We start from the raw sequence: 19,670 nt of genomic DNA, 5'->3' as shown, positions 1-19,670 counted from the left end.
AACAGTGTAAATAACTCAACATGCATGAAATAGCATTAGACATCCGCTTTAATGTTAACATTACATAGAGCAAGATTTACTAACAGCTTGTGCCAGGACAACCCCCTTTTTTGATGTTAAAAAACTAAATTTTTGATGTCAGGAATTACTGAGGAAGACACGCAGTGAATTATTTTATTTATTCATTTTTTTTGCAGCTGACCATATTGCATATGCGTTTGTAAGAGTGTCCCTTCAGACACAAAATCTATGGGACAAGAGTATTTAAATAAAACACGCAACATGATTTACTAAGGTTTGTGTTTTGAAATTTTGGAAACATGTCTTTGTTTGTGATTTTGGGCACATGTCCAGGTTTTTTTTATAGCATAACAGTCCAAGGCTATTTTCCCCTGCCTTTCGCATTCAAACAGTCCCCTTCCGTTTTGAACATGTTGTCCAGCTGCTGTTGGTTGATGTCTTTTGCAGTTGTATTTTTGACAACAGTTGCTTGTAATCAGCCGTGGAGATGACAGATAAAGCAGATCCAGGCAGGAAAGGTAATCCGTACTGAACTTGTATTTGTTTAACTTACAGTTAACTGCTGCACAGTGGCAGATTTACGTTTAGCTTTATTAGCTACGTTTCGGAGATCATCTACTTTTCCCTGTGGATAACCTCAGACCTACTTTCTGTATGATCTGAATTTCTGCTTATTGAATATTGAATACTGAATTTGATGTTCCGAATTTCTTCTTTATCTTGAAAACTTGAAGCTGTAGTTTTAAAACTGGATATTTGCAGTCTAACAATTCAGAACAAAAAAACATCCAATATAAAATAAAAAATAAAAAAAAAAAAAATAAGAAGAAAAAAATCAATTGCCACAAAAAACAAATTTTCTGTTAAAAAACAAAAAAATAAAAATAAATCAAATTCAGAACTATGTTAAAAGCCACATAATATTCAGTTTTGTTAAATTATGTTTTATTAACAAGGTTCGGGAGGAGCGCGTCAGCTAATTAGCACAGGTGGAGTGCACTCAAGTTAATCAACACCATGGTATAAATACAGCTGACTTACCTCTATCCATTGATGGTTTATCAGCATTTGGTTTGCACCTTTTGCCATTATATGTCAGACTCAGCTTCTCCCATTTAGACAATGAGGTCTATACTGGGGATTTTTCAGTTCTCCGGCCAATCCGCTGGCCCCAGGATCGCTCCTTCTCTGCCAGACACCGCTGCCGAGCTCCAGGCTTCATTGCGGCCACTGCTCTGCTCGACCAGCCGAGGCTTAACCTCACCTCTACCGGTGTCAATTCCAATTTTTCCCTGGCATCCTCTTATCTTTCGGCTGTGCCTAGAATTCCTCCGATCGGAAAGTTGACCGTATTTAAGCCAAACACTGATTAAGTCCAATGCTTCATCCTCGCGAAGGGTAAACAAAGCGGATCTGTATGATCTAAGTTATTTGTCTCCCAGCAATCAGCCAAACCTCACTCCTAAATCCACAACAGCAGGGTGGCCAATATTTCGAGCAAAGCTCGCAAGGCCTTGAACTCGCCTCGCTCGAAACCTCAATTGCCCCGTGGCGCACAAGACCCGGCTCTCCTTAAGCACTGGGTTGCAGCGGTAGGCTTCCAACGAGCCTGGGCCGTGCCCCTTATCTCACCGCAGCAAAGCCTCACTCGCTTCCTGCTTCAACTCACCCGGCCGCAGCGTCGTATGGTCAGCGTCGTATGTAGCCGGGCCTCAAACTCCTGCGCTAGCGGCACAGGCCATTTTGCAAATGTATTTTTTGGTAAAGTCGCTAAAAGGCAGGTCGTTTGTTGCTGAAAGTTGTTAAACGACATTGTGACACAAAAGGATGTTGATGTCATTTTTAGCCACGTTGCAAATGAAGTAGAATACATAGAAATTACTCAAATTTTCTGATTTTGCAAGCATTTTTTTCCCCTGTATTTTAAATTACACTCTACTCAGATAAATGGATGAAAAAGATTGATTTGTGAGAAAATTATTTCAATTATGTACCTAAATGATGAACGATTATAGGCACAAACTCACAAATAAGGTTTATCATAAAGGAAACAATTACTGATCAAGTGCAACTAGCAATCTAATTCACATGTGACGCGAGTATTACTAGGCACCTCTCTCCAAGTCTCTAGCCAACGTGCTGCCTGGCTAGCTTTTCAATACTTTCTTCTCTGTGTGGTTAAGAGGAAAATGCATGTCTTTTTAACATCTAATAACATCTAATAAGTTGCCACATATATATATATATATATATATATATATATATGTATATGTACTTTGTTGCTATGTGCTTTGGGAAAACAAGTTGCTAGGGTAGCCTAAGAAATTGCTAAATCTAAACAACAAATGAGTAAATTGGCAACACTGCAGGCAAATCGGGCATATCAGCATTTCCCGTCAAAATGTCACAAACCACCCTTTCCTGTGGCCTGCAGCTGAAGCAAGCGCTAGGCTGCCTCCGCTTGTCTCACAGGCCCCACACATCTCGCTACTAATAACCCCTTTTTTTTCTTTTCAGTGGCCTCCCAAAGCAGACACCAGCGTGATCACAACACAGACCAAAACACATACCTATTTTCCTCCATTTTTCTTGCGTGCGCTTCTCTCAGTTTCCCACCTCAAGCCCCCAGAGGTCGATATTAAGCATGAGGCTGCCTCCCATGATAATCACGGCCCATGCTTCTCTCCCTCACAGCTCTCTACTTTATTTAAAATCACAATATTCTCTTTTTATGGCAACATCACTGCCCGTTCCACCATATGCTGTTGCCTTGGAGCCATCTCCAGTGGTTCACAACATCCGGCCACAAATCCTGGCAAAGTGCGGACATAGCTCCCTCATCTAAGACCATCACTAACGATTAATTGGGTAACAGAGTTTTCTGCGAATTATTCTGTTGATTAATTGGGTAATTATTTATATTGATGGTAGGAAAACAGACCTAATCAAACAATATCCTTTAAAATTACCTAAAATACATATAGCAATGTGGCCGTGGTGATTGGTTTAAATGAAGTATGAAAAGCAATTAACGATACTGTTCTATTGAACAAAACTTAACATAATGCATTTTAAACAATATAATGTACATGTGCCTTCAAAGAGCCCGACGATTGTTTCTACATGTTACTGTACAATCTAATCATCGTTTGGCTAAACAACATTTAATTCAATGTACACTTAATCTTTAATATTTGGACAATTCTTTACGACAGAAATGCTACAGCAATCATAAATCCTTGAATGTGGACATCAAAAGTTGCCATTTTTCTGAGTTTTTCATTTACGTTCAGCCATTTCACTGAAATAATCTGTTCAGCTTTCCAGAGGTGGGTAAAGTACCCAAAAACTGTACTCAAGTAAAACGAAAAGTACTTACAGAAATATTTACTCAAGTAAAACTAAAAGTAATAGTCTGAATAGTTACTTGAGTAAGAGTTAAAAAGTATCGGATAAAAAAACTACAAGTAGTTAGTTATTTGTTACTTTGGATCATATACTGTATATCTATAGTCTATTTTTAATTAGATATATAGATACAATTTGTGTGTGTGTGTGTATATATATATATATATATATATATATATATATATATATATATATATATATATATATATATAGAGAGATATATAGATATCGCCAGTCTTCAGTGTCACATAATCCTTCAGAAATCAGCCTTTACGCCAGTCTTCAGTGTCACATAATCCTTCAGAAATCATTCCAATATGTTAATTTACTATTATTGATCTTTTTAGCTTTCAATATTTATCAAAGAATCCTAAACAAACTCTCACAGGTCCCAAAAAATATAAAGCATCAAAATTGTTTCCAGCGCTGGTAATAAATCAATATAATAGAGTGATCTCTGAAGGATCAAATTACTCTGAAAACTGGAGTAACAGCTGATGAAAATTCTGATTTGCATCACTGATTTAAATTATATTTTAAAGTATATAAATTATGTATTATATATGTATACATAACCTCTGACACAGAGAAGAGTGAAAACTCCTCACATGACGGCTAAGTTACTGAACATCTGAACATAATGAACCAAATGCACATTGACAGATCTTCTTCCATCTGTTCTGCAAAATGTAAACAAATGTAAATTTCTGCAAGCATAATTATTGTGGAAATATCAATATTAATTGTGTCTAGGCCAAGGCATTCCTCCTGGAACAGAGCTAATGCTGGTTTGGAGGGTATTCATTTCATACTCTGTGACAGCTTGTTTAATGTAAAAATTATACATTGTATTTAATTTACAAGTTACACATACAACAAACTGGTAATGTCATGGTATCATGTACTGTAATTGAATGTAGCCTAAGTTATACCTGTTGAACCGTGGACAGCACATGCTGTGTTCATCTTATAAAGATCTTCATCGCTAGCAAACAATAGCCTTTGCAGGTTTGCTTTCAATTGACTGTAGATCCAAAGCCACGCTTTCAACGCTCTTGATTAACTTAAACTTTCTTTTACAACTCTGATTTAAAAAAGCACCAAAACACAAATCACGCAAAAGCGGGAACTGGACGAATCATTCAAACTGATTCGCGAACCAATTCACTGGTTTGCCAAATGGTTTGATCAAGCTTTGAACAGAATTGACTTAAAAGAATGAATCATTCGCCAATGGGCATCACTCATTGCCAAGAGAAAAGTAGACGGCACGTTTGGAATAAAATGAAGCATTTATAACTTGCATTGCATTAAGATAAAGTAACGAGAGGAGCGTGGCTCACAGTAATGAAGTAAAAGTATAGGTTTTTCACTAAAAATGTACTTAAGTAAAAGTAAGTAAGTAAATGTAACTCGTTACTACCCACCTCTAGGTTCATGGTCAGCCCTTTCGATGCCCCGCCTTCCCAGTTTTGCATTAGTCCATTGGAGTGGCTACTTGGAAAATTCTGTGATAAACTCCTAATCGATCTGTCAGCTCTGCATAACTCATCAATTTCAAGCATAATCACCTCGATTGCTCTTGATGAATTCTCTCTCTCGACTGTAGGACATGATCATGCAATCAATATGAAGAGAGAGAGGAAAAAAAAAAATTCATGGGTCTTACCACTTGGCTGGCAAATGTCAACATCACCTCAGTTTTCAAAGCTATGCCTATGCATCCAGATTCATGGCACTTATTAGGGGTACACTGGCACAGGAAATGAATTTTATTTTTTTTATTTTTTGTACGCTTAACTTTCGAATGCTGCTCCCATTGAGCATCGGCTCAAGCCCTCCCGACTGGGTGCCCCAAACCACGTAGTCCAATACCAGCAGCCGGTAGGGCCTACCCTTACAACGCATAAGTCGCTCCCACCGGAGTACGTAGGCTTTTTCGGCCTGCCAACCAGCTGACTTCCCAAATATCAGCCCCCGCCAGATCTCAGAGCTTATTTTGGGGGGGGTCCTTAGTCTGGCGGCTCTCCTTTTGCTCAATTGCTTTTGGGGGGTACTCTAGGTTTGGGTTTTTCCCGAACTCAGAGCCCTTCCCCGGACAGCACACCAAATATGCATTATCATACATCAGCTAATTATATGTAAGCGTGAACTCGTGAATGATGTTTTATTAACAAGGTTCGGGAGAAGCGCGTCAGATACTTAGCCTAATTAGCACAGGTGGAGCGCACTCAAATTAATCAACACCATGGTATAAATACAGCTTACTTACCTCTATTCATTGATGGTTTATCAGCATCCCTCCTCCGCCCCATCTCCTCACTTCAAGTTCATATTACACTTATACGGGGGGTACTCTAGGTTCGGGCTTTTCCCGAGCTCGTAGCCCTTCCCCGGACAGCACGCCAAATATGCATTACCATACTTCAGTTAATTATATGCAATCATGAACTCGTGAAACGACACTTGTCAATAACTTCAGACAGAAGTGTCAGCATCCAGATACCAGCCTTCAAACCACTTGAACATCCTGCATAGATGATGTGGAGGTTGAACAATAGTTTTAAGAGTTTCAACTGTGATCTCAAAAAAATGACCAAAGTGACTAAGAAAAACTATTAAATGATTTAATATCAAATGTGCTTAACTTAATGAAGTAATGATGGTGAGGGGGAATTAGGTATGGAGCCCAGCACATGACATGCAAGAAAAAATAAATAAATTATGCGCATGATTTACTAATTCGTTCACTCAATGTACTGAAACATGCACACGATTACTATTTCGTTCCCTCGATTTGCTAATTCATTCCCTCGATTTGCTAAATCATGCACACGATTTAGCAAATCGAGGGAACAAATTAGTAAATCTTGCGCACAATTTATAAATCGAGTGAAGGAAATAGTAAATAAAAGGTATTTATTTTTTTCTTGCATGTCATGTGCGGGGGGCTCCGTAATTAGGTGTTGGGGTCATAGCAAATTTAAAACTGACTTATTCTGCTTGATGTGAGAAGTTTTTTGTCTTTCTGCTCTGAATTGCAGTGACTTAATCTCAAATTTTAAGTTGAGGGGAAAAAATTATTGCATAGATGAAGGGAAGTATTATAGTGTTTTAACCATGACAACAGCATGAAGATTATTCAGCTTCAGCTCTGTGAGTTTATTACATGATATTGATGTATTTATATGCTTTGTAAACTTATTCAAATTACACATGGTTTTATGTTATGCATTACACATGGGTAATCATTTCTTTTTTTTAATCTTACAGATGTATAAATCTGTTGTCAGTATGGAGTGGCAGGTCTATTAACTGATCTGGGATCAAATGTGAGCATAAACTGTGATCTTGATGAAAATGATGTTTACTGGATTTTACTGAAAACACCATACAACTTTTCTTTTTACTACATCAGACTGTAAATATTCTGTATTAAACCCATACTACTTAATAGAATGAACATCATGATTAGCAGTGAGAAACTGTATCAGTATGTCACGTCAATATTACTTCCAGTGTATTAGTCAAACATACAGTATACAACAGAAGTGAGTAAACCCATATAGCATCACTATAAATCAAATGATACAACACTATTCATCAAGTTGAAAAATATAGTATTTATAGTACAGACCAGGCTAAACTGTAATGTAACGGCTGCTGTTAATGAGCACAACCACTGATGGAAAGAGAAGCAAGGCATACACAAGAATTACAATTGACTTCAGCCACAGCCTTAGATGAAATCAACTGTAGATTTAAACAACTCAACAAACAGCTTTACCAGCTTCAAGCTTTACTAACTTTATTTATGTCAGATGTCTACAGAAGATCTTATTGAGAAATACAGAGGTTTAGATGATGATGCTTTATTGTTTCGTTTGACATTGACCTTGCAGAGATCAGTATTTGCTTTAACTGGGCTCCTGACCCTTAACTTTTGCATATTAGCTTTTGCTTGATTGCTATATTTGTGTCTTTAAAATGCATCTGCTATAGTAAAATTGTTAAGTGATGCTGGTTGTTTCTAATAGTCATAATCTACTAGACTGACTTAAGAGTGTTGCTGGATTCATTTGGAGTTTAGTTATATGAGTGTATATATATATATGATTTACAGTATAAGATTGGTCAGTGATGTGACAACCAGAATGTAAGGATTTAAATTCAGTTTGGGTTTAAAAACATTTTGAACTACCATGTCATTAACACTAAAATAAACAATGGTGACAACCAAAAATGTTTTGGGCAGCCTGGATTACGTACTTTTCCTGCATGAGCTCATTCTGTTTCCTCCACTATTTTTAGATGCATTTTTGTCCATAGAAATGTGTTATTCAGTGCTTTAATTTGATACGACCAGCTGAAGTTGGACGTGCAATGTGGGCAGATCCGATTAATTGATAATGAGAACCATTGTAGATGATTTTCATTATCGATAGTAATCGATTTTATCGATTAGTTGTTGCAGCCCTACCCTCGTGAAATTTCCTCTTCCTCCTCAACAGCAATGATGGGGACTGCAGCCTTCTGCACCTGCTCAGGCTCCTTTTTCTAAATGCATTAAAAAATGTCTTGTATGTGTCACAACAAATCATAAAATTAACCCTTGTGTGGAAAGACATTTAATCAGAGTAGTGCTTATTCAGTAGGGCGTGTGCCCATTTTAAACCCTGTAGTACTTTTCAAAAACTTGTAGTAATTTTCACAACATGTCTTCAAGAGCTATTTGTCAACTGGATTTAATTTGGAAAAACTTTCAGGGGTGTAACAGCTGCATGTTTTTGAGCTTGAATTGAATGGTATTTTTATTAATAAAACATCCAAATAAATATAATTTAATAAATATATAAAAAATCAAAACCTTTATACAAACCCAAAGCAACTTTAAGATAAACTTTTATTTATTCTGCCAATCCAGTCTGAATCAAAAATGGTGGCACAGTTCATTACATCAAACATCAGTGGTCCTTGGATATCATGATGTCATTCATGTGGTGTGAAAGAACCAGTATTTGTCTGCCATAAATGCTCCTCGAGCCGCTATGTTTATCGGGGCTTCGGCTGCATTAGTAAACATAATTAGCATCACATGGATATGCTAGATGAAACTGATGAAGCGGATCATAAATAAAAAAAAAAATGGATTTATTGTAATATAGTGAATGGGTGGATGGGTGGGTTTGTCTCACCTGTTGCTTTAGTCTCTCCCCGGAGCGAGTGTCGGTTATCTGTCAGTCATCTTTCTGGTTTAAAAGACAAAAAAAAATCACCGGACTTGTTTGTCTGTGTCCGACTGAGAAAAAAAAAAAAATACAAAATTTTTTTTTCCCACTGACAAACTGTGGTGTAAAACACTGCATATTTAACACTTGCCATTGATAACTGATGCCATGTCGTGTTAGTTCCTCTTTGCTAGCTGATACATTAGCGTTGCTGAGCTGGCTAATCTTCAAATAATAAGATACGACAATAAATCATAAACATTCAAAAGCTCTTTAAATATGAATAAAGAAGCTTGAAATGCTTACCTGTTGTTTTTCGTGACTCTGAGTGAGCTCAGCTCAGCTGTGATTGGACGGGCTGACGTCATGGCACTGACTAGAAAATGGGCGCGGTTTTTGAATCTTTTTAGGAAATACACTAAAAAAAGTTTGCTAAAAGTTATTACATAAAAAAAAGCTTTTTGTAGACTTATATACACCTATTTTCTTTTTTAAGGTAAGTGCAAACTATTTATTTTAACTACATTTAAATAAAACAAAATGTTGAAAGTTAGTCAACTAAATTTGTTTATTTAAATGTAGCTAAAATAAACTGATTGCACCCACTTTCCTTAAAAAATAAATAAAAAAATAAAAATGAAGTAAATTCAATGATTTTTTTTTCAGTGAAATATAGTAAATATTAGTAAATGTATTTACTATTGTTTAAGTATTTATTTGATTAGCTTTTAATTAGTTATAATAACCTATAGCCCTATACTCTATACAAACATACTTTCTCCAAAAAACATTATTTGTGAAACATGATGCAGTCGTGTTTGAACAGGAAACATGATATAATGGTGTTAAATCAAAAGGAGTTGCTTAAATAAATTGAACGGCATTAAAATGTATATGTATATATATTTTTTTTACATTCCTGTAATAACACGACTCTTAAAAAGAGAGAAAAAAAAATGCTGTACAGTTAAGTGATGGAACATTCTGTGAAATTCTGACCCTGGTGGCATTCAAGAATGAGGATGGGGCATCTTCTGCATCCACCACAAACAGATTCTGTGTTTCAGCTAAAGATCTTGCATGGAGGAAATTTTTTTTAGAGATGTTCAGCTAAATACAGCATATCCTCAACATTTATATAGTGTCTCAATGTAAATGTGTAATTACTAGGTCTAAAGACAAACCATATGACATTCTTCTTCCAAACAATATTGAAAGAGACTAAAAACTGATTATGGGGAACTACTTCTGCAGCTTTATACAGATATCAATGCCAGTTGTTGTTTTTCAGCTTTATTTCTCCATAAAATTTATAATGATATGTTATAACAATGCAATGATATAATATTAATGCAGAGTGAGTGAACTTCAGTTTTTGGCCATGCAATATAGACAGTGTTTAATTGACTGTACACTTTATTATGCATTTGCTTTATTTATTTGTTTTAATACTTTCTGGAAACAATGTATGTCTAATTAATGAAGTGAATTCCAAGCATGAAGAAGCAAAATTAAAATTTACTCAAAAATGTGACTTAAAATATACTACAGCTTCAGGTTATTAAATAATGTACTTTGAAAGTATTCTTTCAATGCATTGCTACAATGATCATTTTAAGCACACAGTTAAAAAAAATAATCATAAAATATATTTAAGTAAAGTGCAAATAAATATACTTTTAAAAAATAAAAAAAGAACTTTCAATTCAAGTATATTTTTGTAAAATATATTTTTTAGAAAATATACTAAATTACAAATGTTTTAAAGTGTGTTAAAAGTTGTATTATGAAAATAGGCAAAAGCATAATGCTAGTATAATTTTTTATATATTTAAAGAGTAATTTTTTTATTAGTATATTTGCAATGTACTATTTAACAGGGAATATATTACAAATACAATAAACTATATATATATATATATATATATATATATATATATATATATATATATATATATATATATATATATACATACAGGTCCTTCTCAAAAAATTAGCATATTGTGATAAAAGTTCATTATTTTCCATAATGTAATGATAAAAATTAAACTTTCATATATTTTAGATTCATTGCACACCAACTGAAATATTTCAGGTCTTTTATTGTTTTAATACTGATGATTTTGGCATACAGCTCATGAAAACCCAATATTCCTATCTCAAAAAATTAGCATATCATGAAAAGGTTCTCTAAACGAGCTATTAACCTAATCATCTGAATCAACTAATTAACTCTAAACACCTGCAAAAGATTCCTGAGGCTTTTTAAAAACTCCCAGCCTGGTTCATTACTCAAAACCGCAATCATGGGTAAGACTGCCGACCTGACTGCTGTCCAGAAGGCCATCATTGACACCCTCAAGTGAGAGGGTAAGACACAGAAAGAAATTTCTGAATGAATAGGCTGTTCCCAGAGTGCTGTATCAAGGCACCTCAGTGGGAAGTCTGTGGGAAGGAAAAAGTGTGGCAAAAAACGCTGCACAACGAGAAGAGGTGACCGGACCCTGAGGAAGATTGTGGAGAAGGACCAATTCCAGACCTTGGGAGACCTGCGGAAGCAGTGGACTGAGTCAGGAGTAGAAACATCCAGAGCCACCGTGCACAGGCGTGTGCTTTTGAACCAGAAACAGCGGCAGAAGCGCCTGACCTGGGCTACAGAGAAGCAGCACACATGTCATTCGGAAATCAAGGTGCCAGAGTATGGAGGAAGACTGGGGAGGAGGAAATGCCAAAATGCCTGAAGTCCAGTGTCAAGTACCCACAGTCAGTGATGGGCTGGGGTGCCATGTCAGCTGCTGGTGTTGGTCCACTGTGTTTTATCAAGGGCAGGGTCAATGCAGCTAGCTATCAGGAGATTTTGGAGCACTTCATGCTTCCATCTGCTGAAAAGCTTTATGGAGATGAAGATTTCGTTTTTCAGCACGACCTGGCACCTGCTCACATTGCCAAAACCACTGGTAAATGGTTTACTGACCATGGTATTACTGTGCTCAATTGGTCTGCCAACTCTCCTGACCTGAACCCCATAGAGAATCTGTGGGATATTGTGAAGAGAAAGTTGAGAGACGCAAGACCCAACACTCTGGATGAGCTTAAGGCCGCTATCGAAGCATCCTGGGCCTCCATAACACCTCAGCAGTGCCACAGGCTGATTGCCTCCATGCCACGCCGCATTGAAGCAGTCATTTCTGCAAAAGGATTCCCGACCAAGTATTGAGTGCATAACTGAACATAATTATTTGAAGGTTGACTTTTTTTTGTATTAAAAACACTTTTCTTTTATTGGTCGGATGAAATATGCAAATTTTTTGAGATAGGAATTTTGGGTTTTCATGAGCTGTATGCCAAAATCATCAGTATTAAAAACAATAAAAGACCTGAAATATTTCAGTTGGTGTGCAATGAATCTAAAATATATGAAAGTTTCATTTTTATCATTACATTATGAAAAATAATGAACTTTTATCACAATATGCTAACATTACAAGAAAAAACTTTATAAACATTACTAGGGTATCACAGGTGCAAAAACTTTTTCTTTCCAGCTCCACTCCTAGTCAACCTGTTGCTAGGTATGAGGAACAGGTTTTTCAGCAGGGAATACGTGAAGCAGTAAGATCATAGCTGAACTCCCCAGAATGGCTACTAAACACATTTGTCAAAGGTAAGCAATTTCTTCCTTATTTTTTGCTTCATGTTATTTGTGTTATTTATGTACAAAAGCTTATTACAGTCTTCATAACTTGATGTGCTTTGAAATTAATCTGACTGAAATCAAATTAGTCCAATTAGCTGTGCTAATAATGAGCATATCTGCATTAATTAGAAGGTGATCAGATGTAAATATATACACACTTTGTTTTACATTGAAAAATTAATATAATAATTTTTTTTTTTTTTTCAAATAAAAAATTAATTAATTAATTACAGGCCTATTTAAAAACACATTTCAACTGTTTTTTTCACTATGAAATGCATTTTTGATCCGTTTCTCTTTTTTCTCTGCAGTGGTCTATTTATGCGTCACATCAAAAAGACATTTATTCTGCTGCTCACATTAGCATTTTTATTGTCTGCTGTTGCTTATGTCTCTGATTTCTCTTTTGAGACAATTGCATTCTCTCAAACCTGGTTGAATAAAATCATGAATCAGACTTATTTTAAGGTAATTAAAAGGACTTCAGCTGATCCTACTCAAAAGGATTTATTAGCACCTTCTCCCAGTCAACAAATCCAACCAAGAGGTACAGCACTCTATCATTATGTGGCTCATCCAAGCAACTATCATTTCATCCTGGATGAACCTGATAAATGTAAGCAGGATCCATTCCTGGTCTTTATGGTCCCTGTGGCCCCCCATCAGCTGGAGGCTCGTAATGCCATCCGGAGCACATGGGGGAATGAGAGCTCAGTGCAGGGAAAAAGCAGTGCTGACTCTGTTCTTGGTGGGTTTGACTGGAGGAGCTGAAGCTCAACAGCAGCTGGAGGAAGAGAGTCGACAACACAGAGATTTACTGCAGAGCAACTTTGTGGACTCCTACTTCAATCTGACCATAAAGACCATGGTGATCATGGACTGGCTGGCTACTCGCTGCCCTCAAGCAGCTTATGCTATGAAGGTTGATTCTGACATGTACATAAACGTGCAGAACCTGATGAGCCTCTTATTGTCCCCCAACACACCCAGACAGAACTACATCACAGGGTACTTGATGTGGAACCGGCCTGTTATCAGAGACAAAAACTCTAAATGGTACGTGGCAGAGGAATTGTACCCTGAACCGAAATACCCCACATACCTGCTGGGAATGGGATATGTTTTCTCCAATGACCTGCCAGAAAAATTAGTTAAGGCTTCAGAGAAAGTAAAGCCCTTTAACATAGAAGACGCATATGTGGGCGCTTGTCTGAAACAGTTGGGCGTGGCACCCTCATCTCCCCCAGACCCTTCACAGTTTAGAGTCTTTCTGGGACAATATAATCAAAAAGATTTTCTCAGAGTTATCACGACAATCCTGGGATCCCCACAGCAGCTAATAGACATTTGGAAGGACGTAAAGAGGCCCATATAAAAGTACTGGAGCACAAAATAAATAAATAAATAAATAAATAAAAAGAAAAAGAAAAGAAACAAATTTCTAGTCTATTTAAGGCCTCGGTCAATGAACATTTTTTAAATATCTGAAAGCTGAGACTGGGACATGCTGACTCTATTTAGACGGGGCCAGGGGATCGTCTGAGGAGCCACTCACGCAAAACACACTCCTGTGGAAGAACTTCTTGAGACACGTTTTTAAAGTTTAACTTTTTTTTTTTTACCAGGAAACGGGGTTTTAAAAACACAGCACTCTACCTGAGGTCCAAATATCAAAGAAATCAGCAATGTTTGTTTACACAGAAAAATAAAAGAACAAAAATGATTGTGTAATATTACAATAACCTTTCATAGGCTCTATTACAACTTTTAAGTTTAAATTGATAGTTTTATGAAATTAACACAAAAGTATATACTGTATGTATACATACACAAACATAAATTCCACATAATAACAATTTTAACTGAAAGGTTAAACTGTGTTTGAAAAGCAAAAGTATTTTTTCATAAATCTCTGTTGGGGCAGGTTCTCAACTGGTGTCACATTTACCTTGTATACTGAAACTGTAAACTAATTTCTGCCAGAACAAGGGTTTGATTTACTGTATGTGCATTGTTTTTCATTTTTATTGTTTCATGGGTTATTATGTGTTTCATAACTTAATTATTCTTTTAGTATTGCTGAAAAAAAAGTTTTCCTAGGTGCCTCCCCAGTCTAAAAACTTAATTCAAATATAATTCAACATTCAAATTCATAAAAAAAAACACACACAGTGTGTGTATGTGTGTGTGTGTATGTATGTATGTATGTATGTGTGTGTGTGTGTGTGTGTGTATGTATATATATATGTATGTATGTATGTATGTATTTGAATTAGATTACCTTTACAAGGTACACAGCTGGTAATATGAACACATGGTTCTACATTTCTAAGCAATGTAATATTATATGAGACACTTCATCTAATCAGTAACTAATAATTTTGGGCAGAAAAACTTCTTGTTTGAGTGGGTGGCAGGCCACCTCATCACCCTTGTTCCCACCAAAAAAAGCTAAAGCATTTCTCTATTTGCTTTGGGATTACTTCAGGAAATAAACTCTGTGACCAACAAAAGTTTACGATTCTTAGACATTTTATCAATATAATCTTTACAAATCAACACAACCTTTATGAATTTTGAAGCCTAAAATATAATCACTAGCCATTCCTGCAGCACCTGAAGACTAGACTGCAGGCTTTCTCAGTAATGATCCTTTTCTGAAGATACTGTATATAGCTCCATCAAGTGGTCACATAACACACCATCCTACGGGCCTTTTTTCTGACACACCCGCATAAATGAATCACGTGATTTGCATAGGAATGTGTCCTGCATACTCATGAAATGCATGAATTTTTTTTGATATCCTACAAGTAAACGATCACCAATGGTTAGAGTTTTACTTTTTAGTTTTGTCAGAAAAAGCAATGTCTTTAGACATTCAAGTTTAAATGCTGTACCCTGCTGGTGACTGTTATGAATTACTGTTCTGTCAATGAATCGAGATGAGCTGTTTACATAATAAATTAAACTATGAGCCACAATAAACCATAAACATCTTAAAGACATCTAAACATCTATTTGACATCTGATAGGAGACGCCCTATAGATGTATTGCAGGTGAGCAAATTTTCTAAAAATGCGTCTTGCAGACATCAAATAGACGTCTCAGTGATGTACGCGTGCTATCAGGGAAATGTTTTTCATGTCAAGTTGGTGAATGTTGTTTACAGAAGCTACAGGAATGGAAAAGACCAAAAATTCAGAAGCTGTTTGTCAAGATTTAAATTACCAACAAAATCTGACAACAATGGCATCACACATTTGGATCATATGCAAAAAATAAAAAATAAATAAATATATATATATTTTATTTTTTTGGAGAGAACGATGTCAAATGTGACCCGGGACCACTCTTATGTCACACGGTTATATTTGTAGCAATAGCCAACAGTACATTGTTTGGGTCAAAATTATATATATATATAAATATATATATAAATATATATATATATAAATTCTATGCCAAAAATCATTAGGATATTAAGTAAAGATCATGTTCCATGAAGATATTTTGTAAATTTCCTACTGTAAATGTATCAAAAAAAATTTTTTGATTAGTATTATGCATTGCTAAGAACTTCTTTGGCCAACTTTAAAGGCGATTTTCTCAATATTTCGATTCTCAAGATTTCAATTTCCAATTCCATTTTCAAATAGTTGTATCTCGGCCAAATATTATCTTAACAAACCATACATTAATGGAAAGCTTATTTATTCAGCTTTTAGATGACATATAAATCATGGATGGAATGAACCGTTGTTGGATAAGATCAACTTTAAAAAGAGAAATCCATCTTGGAAAATACTGTTCTCAATTAAACTAGTGAGGAAAATCTCATCCTGAGAATTGAAACCTATAATTTTAATTTCTCCACACTAGGACAGTGCAAAAGTAGCATTTTTGTTTTAAGTTTGGACCTTTGAACTTTCCGATGTCACTTTACATTTTACATCTGGCAAAAATAGGGCTCACACACGATTAATCGAACGCAATTAATCGTGATTGTCATGCGCATTTAGTCAGTAAAGCCGGTTCTGTGATTAGGAGTAAATCTCCATCACCTGCTTTCAGATGGAGCAGCATTTACTACACAGAGTCGTAGTTCTCTGACAAGCTATGCAAAATCGTGTTTATAATCGCAGATGAAATAATCGTGGGATTATGAAATCGACAAAATCGATCTTGATTATGACTCATATCTTCTCAGTGAACTACGGCTCTGTGTAGTAAATGCTGCTCCATCTAAGAGCACGTGAAAATACCACACTTAATAAAATATTTTAACTCCAAATTCACTTCATAACATCAGTCGAGTGTTTAAAATAAAAGATGATGTGACTTCTTAGAATAATTAAGGCACACAATATTTCATTGTACACTAAGCAGTGATAAAGGCTATGTTAATTAGCATTTCATTATAGATATTATAATTTTCATCATAGTAAAGTATAAGAACTTAGATAAACTGTATATTGCCATGGTCGTGTGTTTATTAGCCACATTGAATTAATAAAAGCAGTTAAATTTTCTGTTTATAAAGCTGCATTTCCTGGATTTCTTCTTCGGGGGATATTTGGATTTTCAGTGCGAGAGCGCCCTCTGGACTTTGGATTGAGATTTACTGCTGATCACAGAACTGTGCTTCACTGAAAGATACGCATGACAATCGCAGCTTCTGCCTAATTGCGATTTATTGCCTTTGCGATTTAATTTTGATTAATTGTGCAGCCCTAGGCAAAAACTTCGCAATTTATGTTTTCATAAACAACCAGCGCCTCTGTTGACTCTTCATAAACTTTTTCCCCATCACAAACAAACATCAGAAGCAAAAACTGTTGTTTCTGAATCACACCAAAGTTTATTTTTGTGCCAGATCTAGGAGTACATTGTGTATATCTGTGTGTACCATAGCTGCAAAAAAAAGCATATGCTGATTAGGTATGTTTTGAAGCATAGCAGCTGGTTTGAGCTCGTTAAAGCTGGTCCTAAACTGGTCATGAGCTCGTTCTTAGCTGGTCATGTGCTGGTCCTAAGCAACTATCTGCTGCTCAAGACCAGCTTAAACTAGCTCATAACCAAACATACGTAACCAGCATATGCTGGATTTTTCAACAGGGCTTGTGCGTTTATTAATTTAATTTTGCAGTCCAATCCAAACCACAAGCATTGACAGAACATTCCACTCACGCACACACAGGCAAACATTTATGACAAACATATATGTGCTTAATATATATATATATATATATATATATATATATAAATATATGTTGTGGCTGTGTCACCATCACCATGGATGCTCATGGACAGTGCGTACAATCAGGGGCACACTGGGGCTAAAACGTGGCCATGGACTTGGTACAGATCGGACCACCACACCATAAACCCACCATAAACCCACCAGCTCATATTACAGATATTTTTAACACCACTTACTAATGTAGCGTGAGGAATGACGTAATGGTCACCTATTGGTTAAGTGTAGAGGGCCAAATCAGGAAGAGGATATTTAAATGAACGGCTCTTGCTGCGTAATGCGCTTGGTTGTAATACCCGCCCTGTTGTTGGCATTTTGTGGGCTCAACATGCTGCAGGTCAGAGTCATGTCCAAATGATTGGGTTTTATCTGTTGAATGTGTTTGGATTATAAGTATTTGTTATACTGGTACAGACTGGAGGTAACACGTTAACTATTGGACTACTTCAAAACCGAATAGATTGGGATTGGCTGGTAATTCATTCAGGTGAGTGGCGTTCACATTGACTGACTCGCGCTGGGTGTGCGTGTGTTTCATAATGTGTATGGTTCCAGCGATCGGACGCGTTGGCCGCTTAGTGGCGTCGGTGTACCAGTTGCAGTTCACTTATGCAGGGAAAATCCTTGTATCATCGGCCGGGCATGACGTGCCGGGATTTCTAAACGAGCTGGGATATTGTGCACCAGAACCGCGTGTGTAGCGGTCCGGGCGGCTCTGTTGCTTTGTTTCATTTTGTTTTAGTTGTTGTTTTATTTAGGTTTTTTTGTTGTTGTTGTTGTTGTTGTTGTTGTTGTTGAGCTGCAATTAATTTTTAACAATTGTGATTTTGAATTTGTTTATTGTCTTCCACTATTTGTTTGGCCGATCCCTATATGTGTGTGTGTGTGTGTGTGTGTGTGTGTGTGTGTGAGGAAATCACTGAGAGATTTTTTTTTTTTTTTTTTTCCCGTGTGTTGCATTCAAGGAGTTATTTTGTGTGTGTGGTTTCTTATTCTTATTCTTATTCTTATTCTTCGGATTCGGAAGTGTTATGTATGAGTATGGGAGTCTGTTTCTCCCGTTCTTGAATACTGCTGCTCTGTATTTAATTTTTTGGGGATTCCTGGTCATTTTAGCCAGTAATTCCCATTCGTGTTTTATTTATTTATTTTTTTGTGGATTATTTGGAGTGGGTGTGTGGTAATTGTAAACCTCTTGTGTTGTATTTTCATGCAGGAGCTGAGGGCCATTCACGTGGGTGTCCTGGTGCTGTGCATTGGGTCTTTGTTCACCTGAGAGTGCGGTGTTTCACTTGTGTTGTGTCGTGGGGTGTAAGTATGGAGTGATTTGGTGCTCTTCCTTTATGCCATTCTCAGCAGAGGTGTCCGAGGTGGATGTCCTTCAGCCCTGCATGTTGGTGTTGTTGTTGTTGTTGTGTGTTTTTTTTTTTTTTTTTGGTGTTAATAACCTGTGCTGATCCAAGCATTAACTTTTCTGCTCTATTGAAAGGGTAGGTGTTTTATGGGCAAATTTTGAAGTTTTATTGAATTAATAAAAGTAATTTTATGGGGAACTCAAGTCTCAGACCATTTCTTTGTCGATGACGAACCTGTGTGCCTTGAGTTGGTAGGAGTCGTGGCTTATAGGGAGTTCCTGGGGTGAAAGTCCCTAGGTGGCGTAGTCGACACTGAAAATTCCATTCTTTCTGAAAATAAGCTGACTTTAGAATTGTTCAAGTTCAAGTCTGCTTTATTGTCAATTTCCATATGTACAGTACATACATACAGAGAATCGAAATTGCGTTACTCTCAGACTCCGGTGCATACAGATAACATTAACATTAAAGCCTAAAAAAAATAACTAGATCAAATATAAAATTTAGATACAATTATACAATAAGGGAATTATAAAAAAAAAAAAAGACATGTAATAAAAAAGTTAAAAATAAAGTTAAATAAAGCAGCGCAAGGTAAATGACAGATATAGTGCAAATCAATGAAGTGAACAACAGTGAAGTTAAAAGATTTTTAGTGCAAAAAAATCACTTATTAAAAATATCTTAAGTCTGATTAAAG

The 19,670-nt window shown here is 36.2% G+C and overlaps 1 pseudogene; it reads left to right on the top strand.

Annotated features, from left to right (window-relative positions):
- Positions 1–404: 404 nt before the first annotated feature.
- Positions 405–13,747, top strand: LOC109054875 (annotated as a pseudogene).
- The last annotated feature ends 5,923 nt before the right edge of the window (positions 13,748–19,670 follow it).

This window comes from Cyprinus carpio, chromosome B22 (genome assembly GCF_018340385.1).
Source record: "Cyprinus carpio isolate SPL01 chromosome B22, ASM1834038v1, whole genome shotgun sequence".
Taxonomy (NCBI): Eukaryota; Metazoa; Chordata; class Actinopteri; order Cypriniformes; family Cyprinidae; genus Cyprinus; species Cyprinus carpio.
Note: the sequence above shows the minus strand (reverse complement) of the source record. Positions and strands in the feature narration are given on the sequence as shown.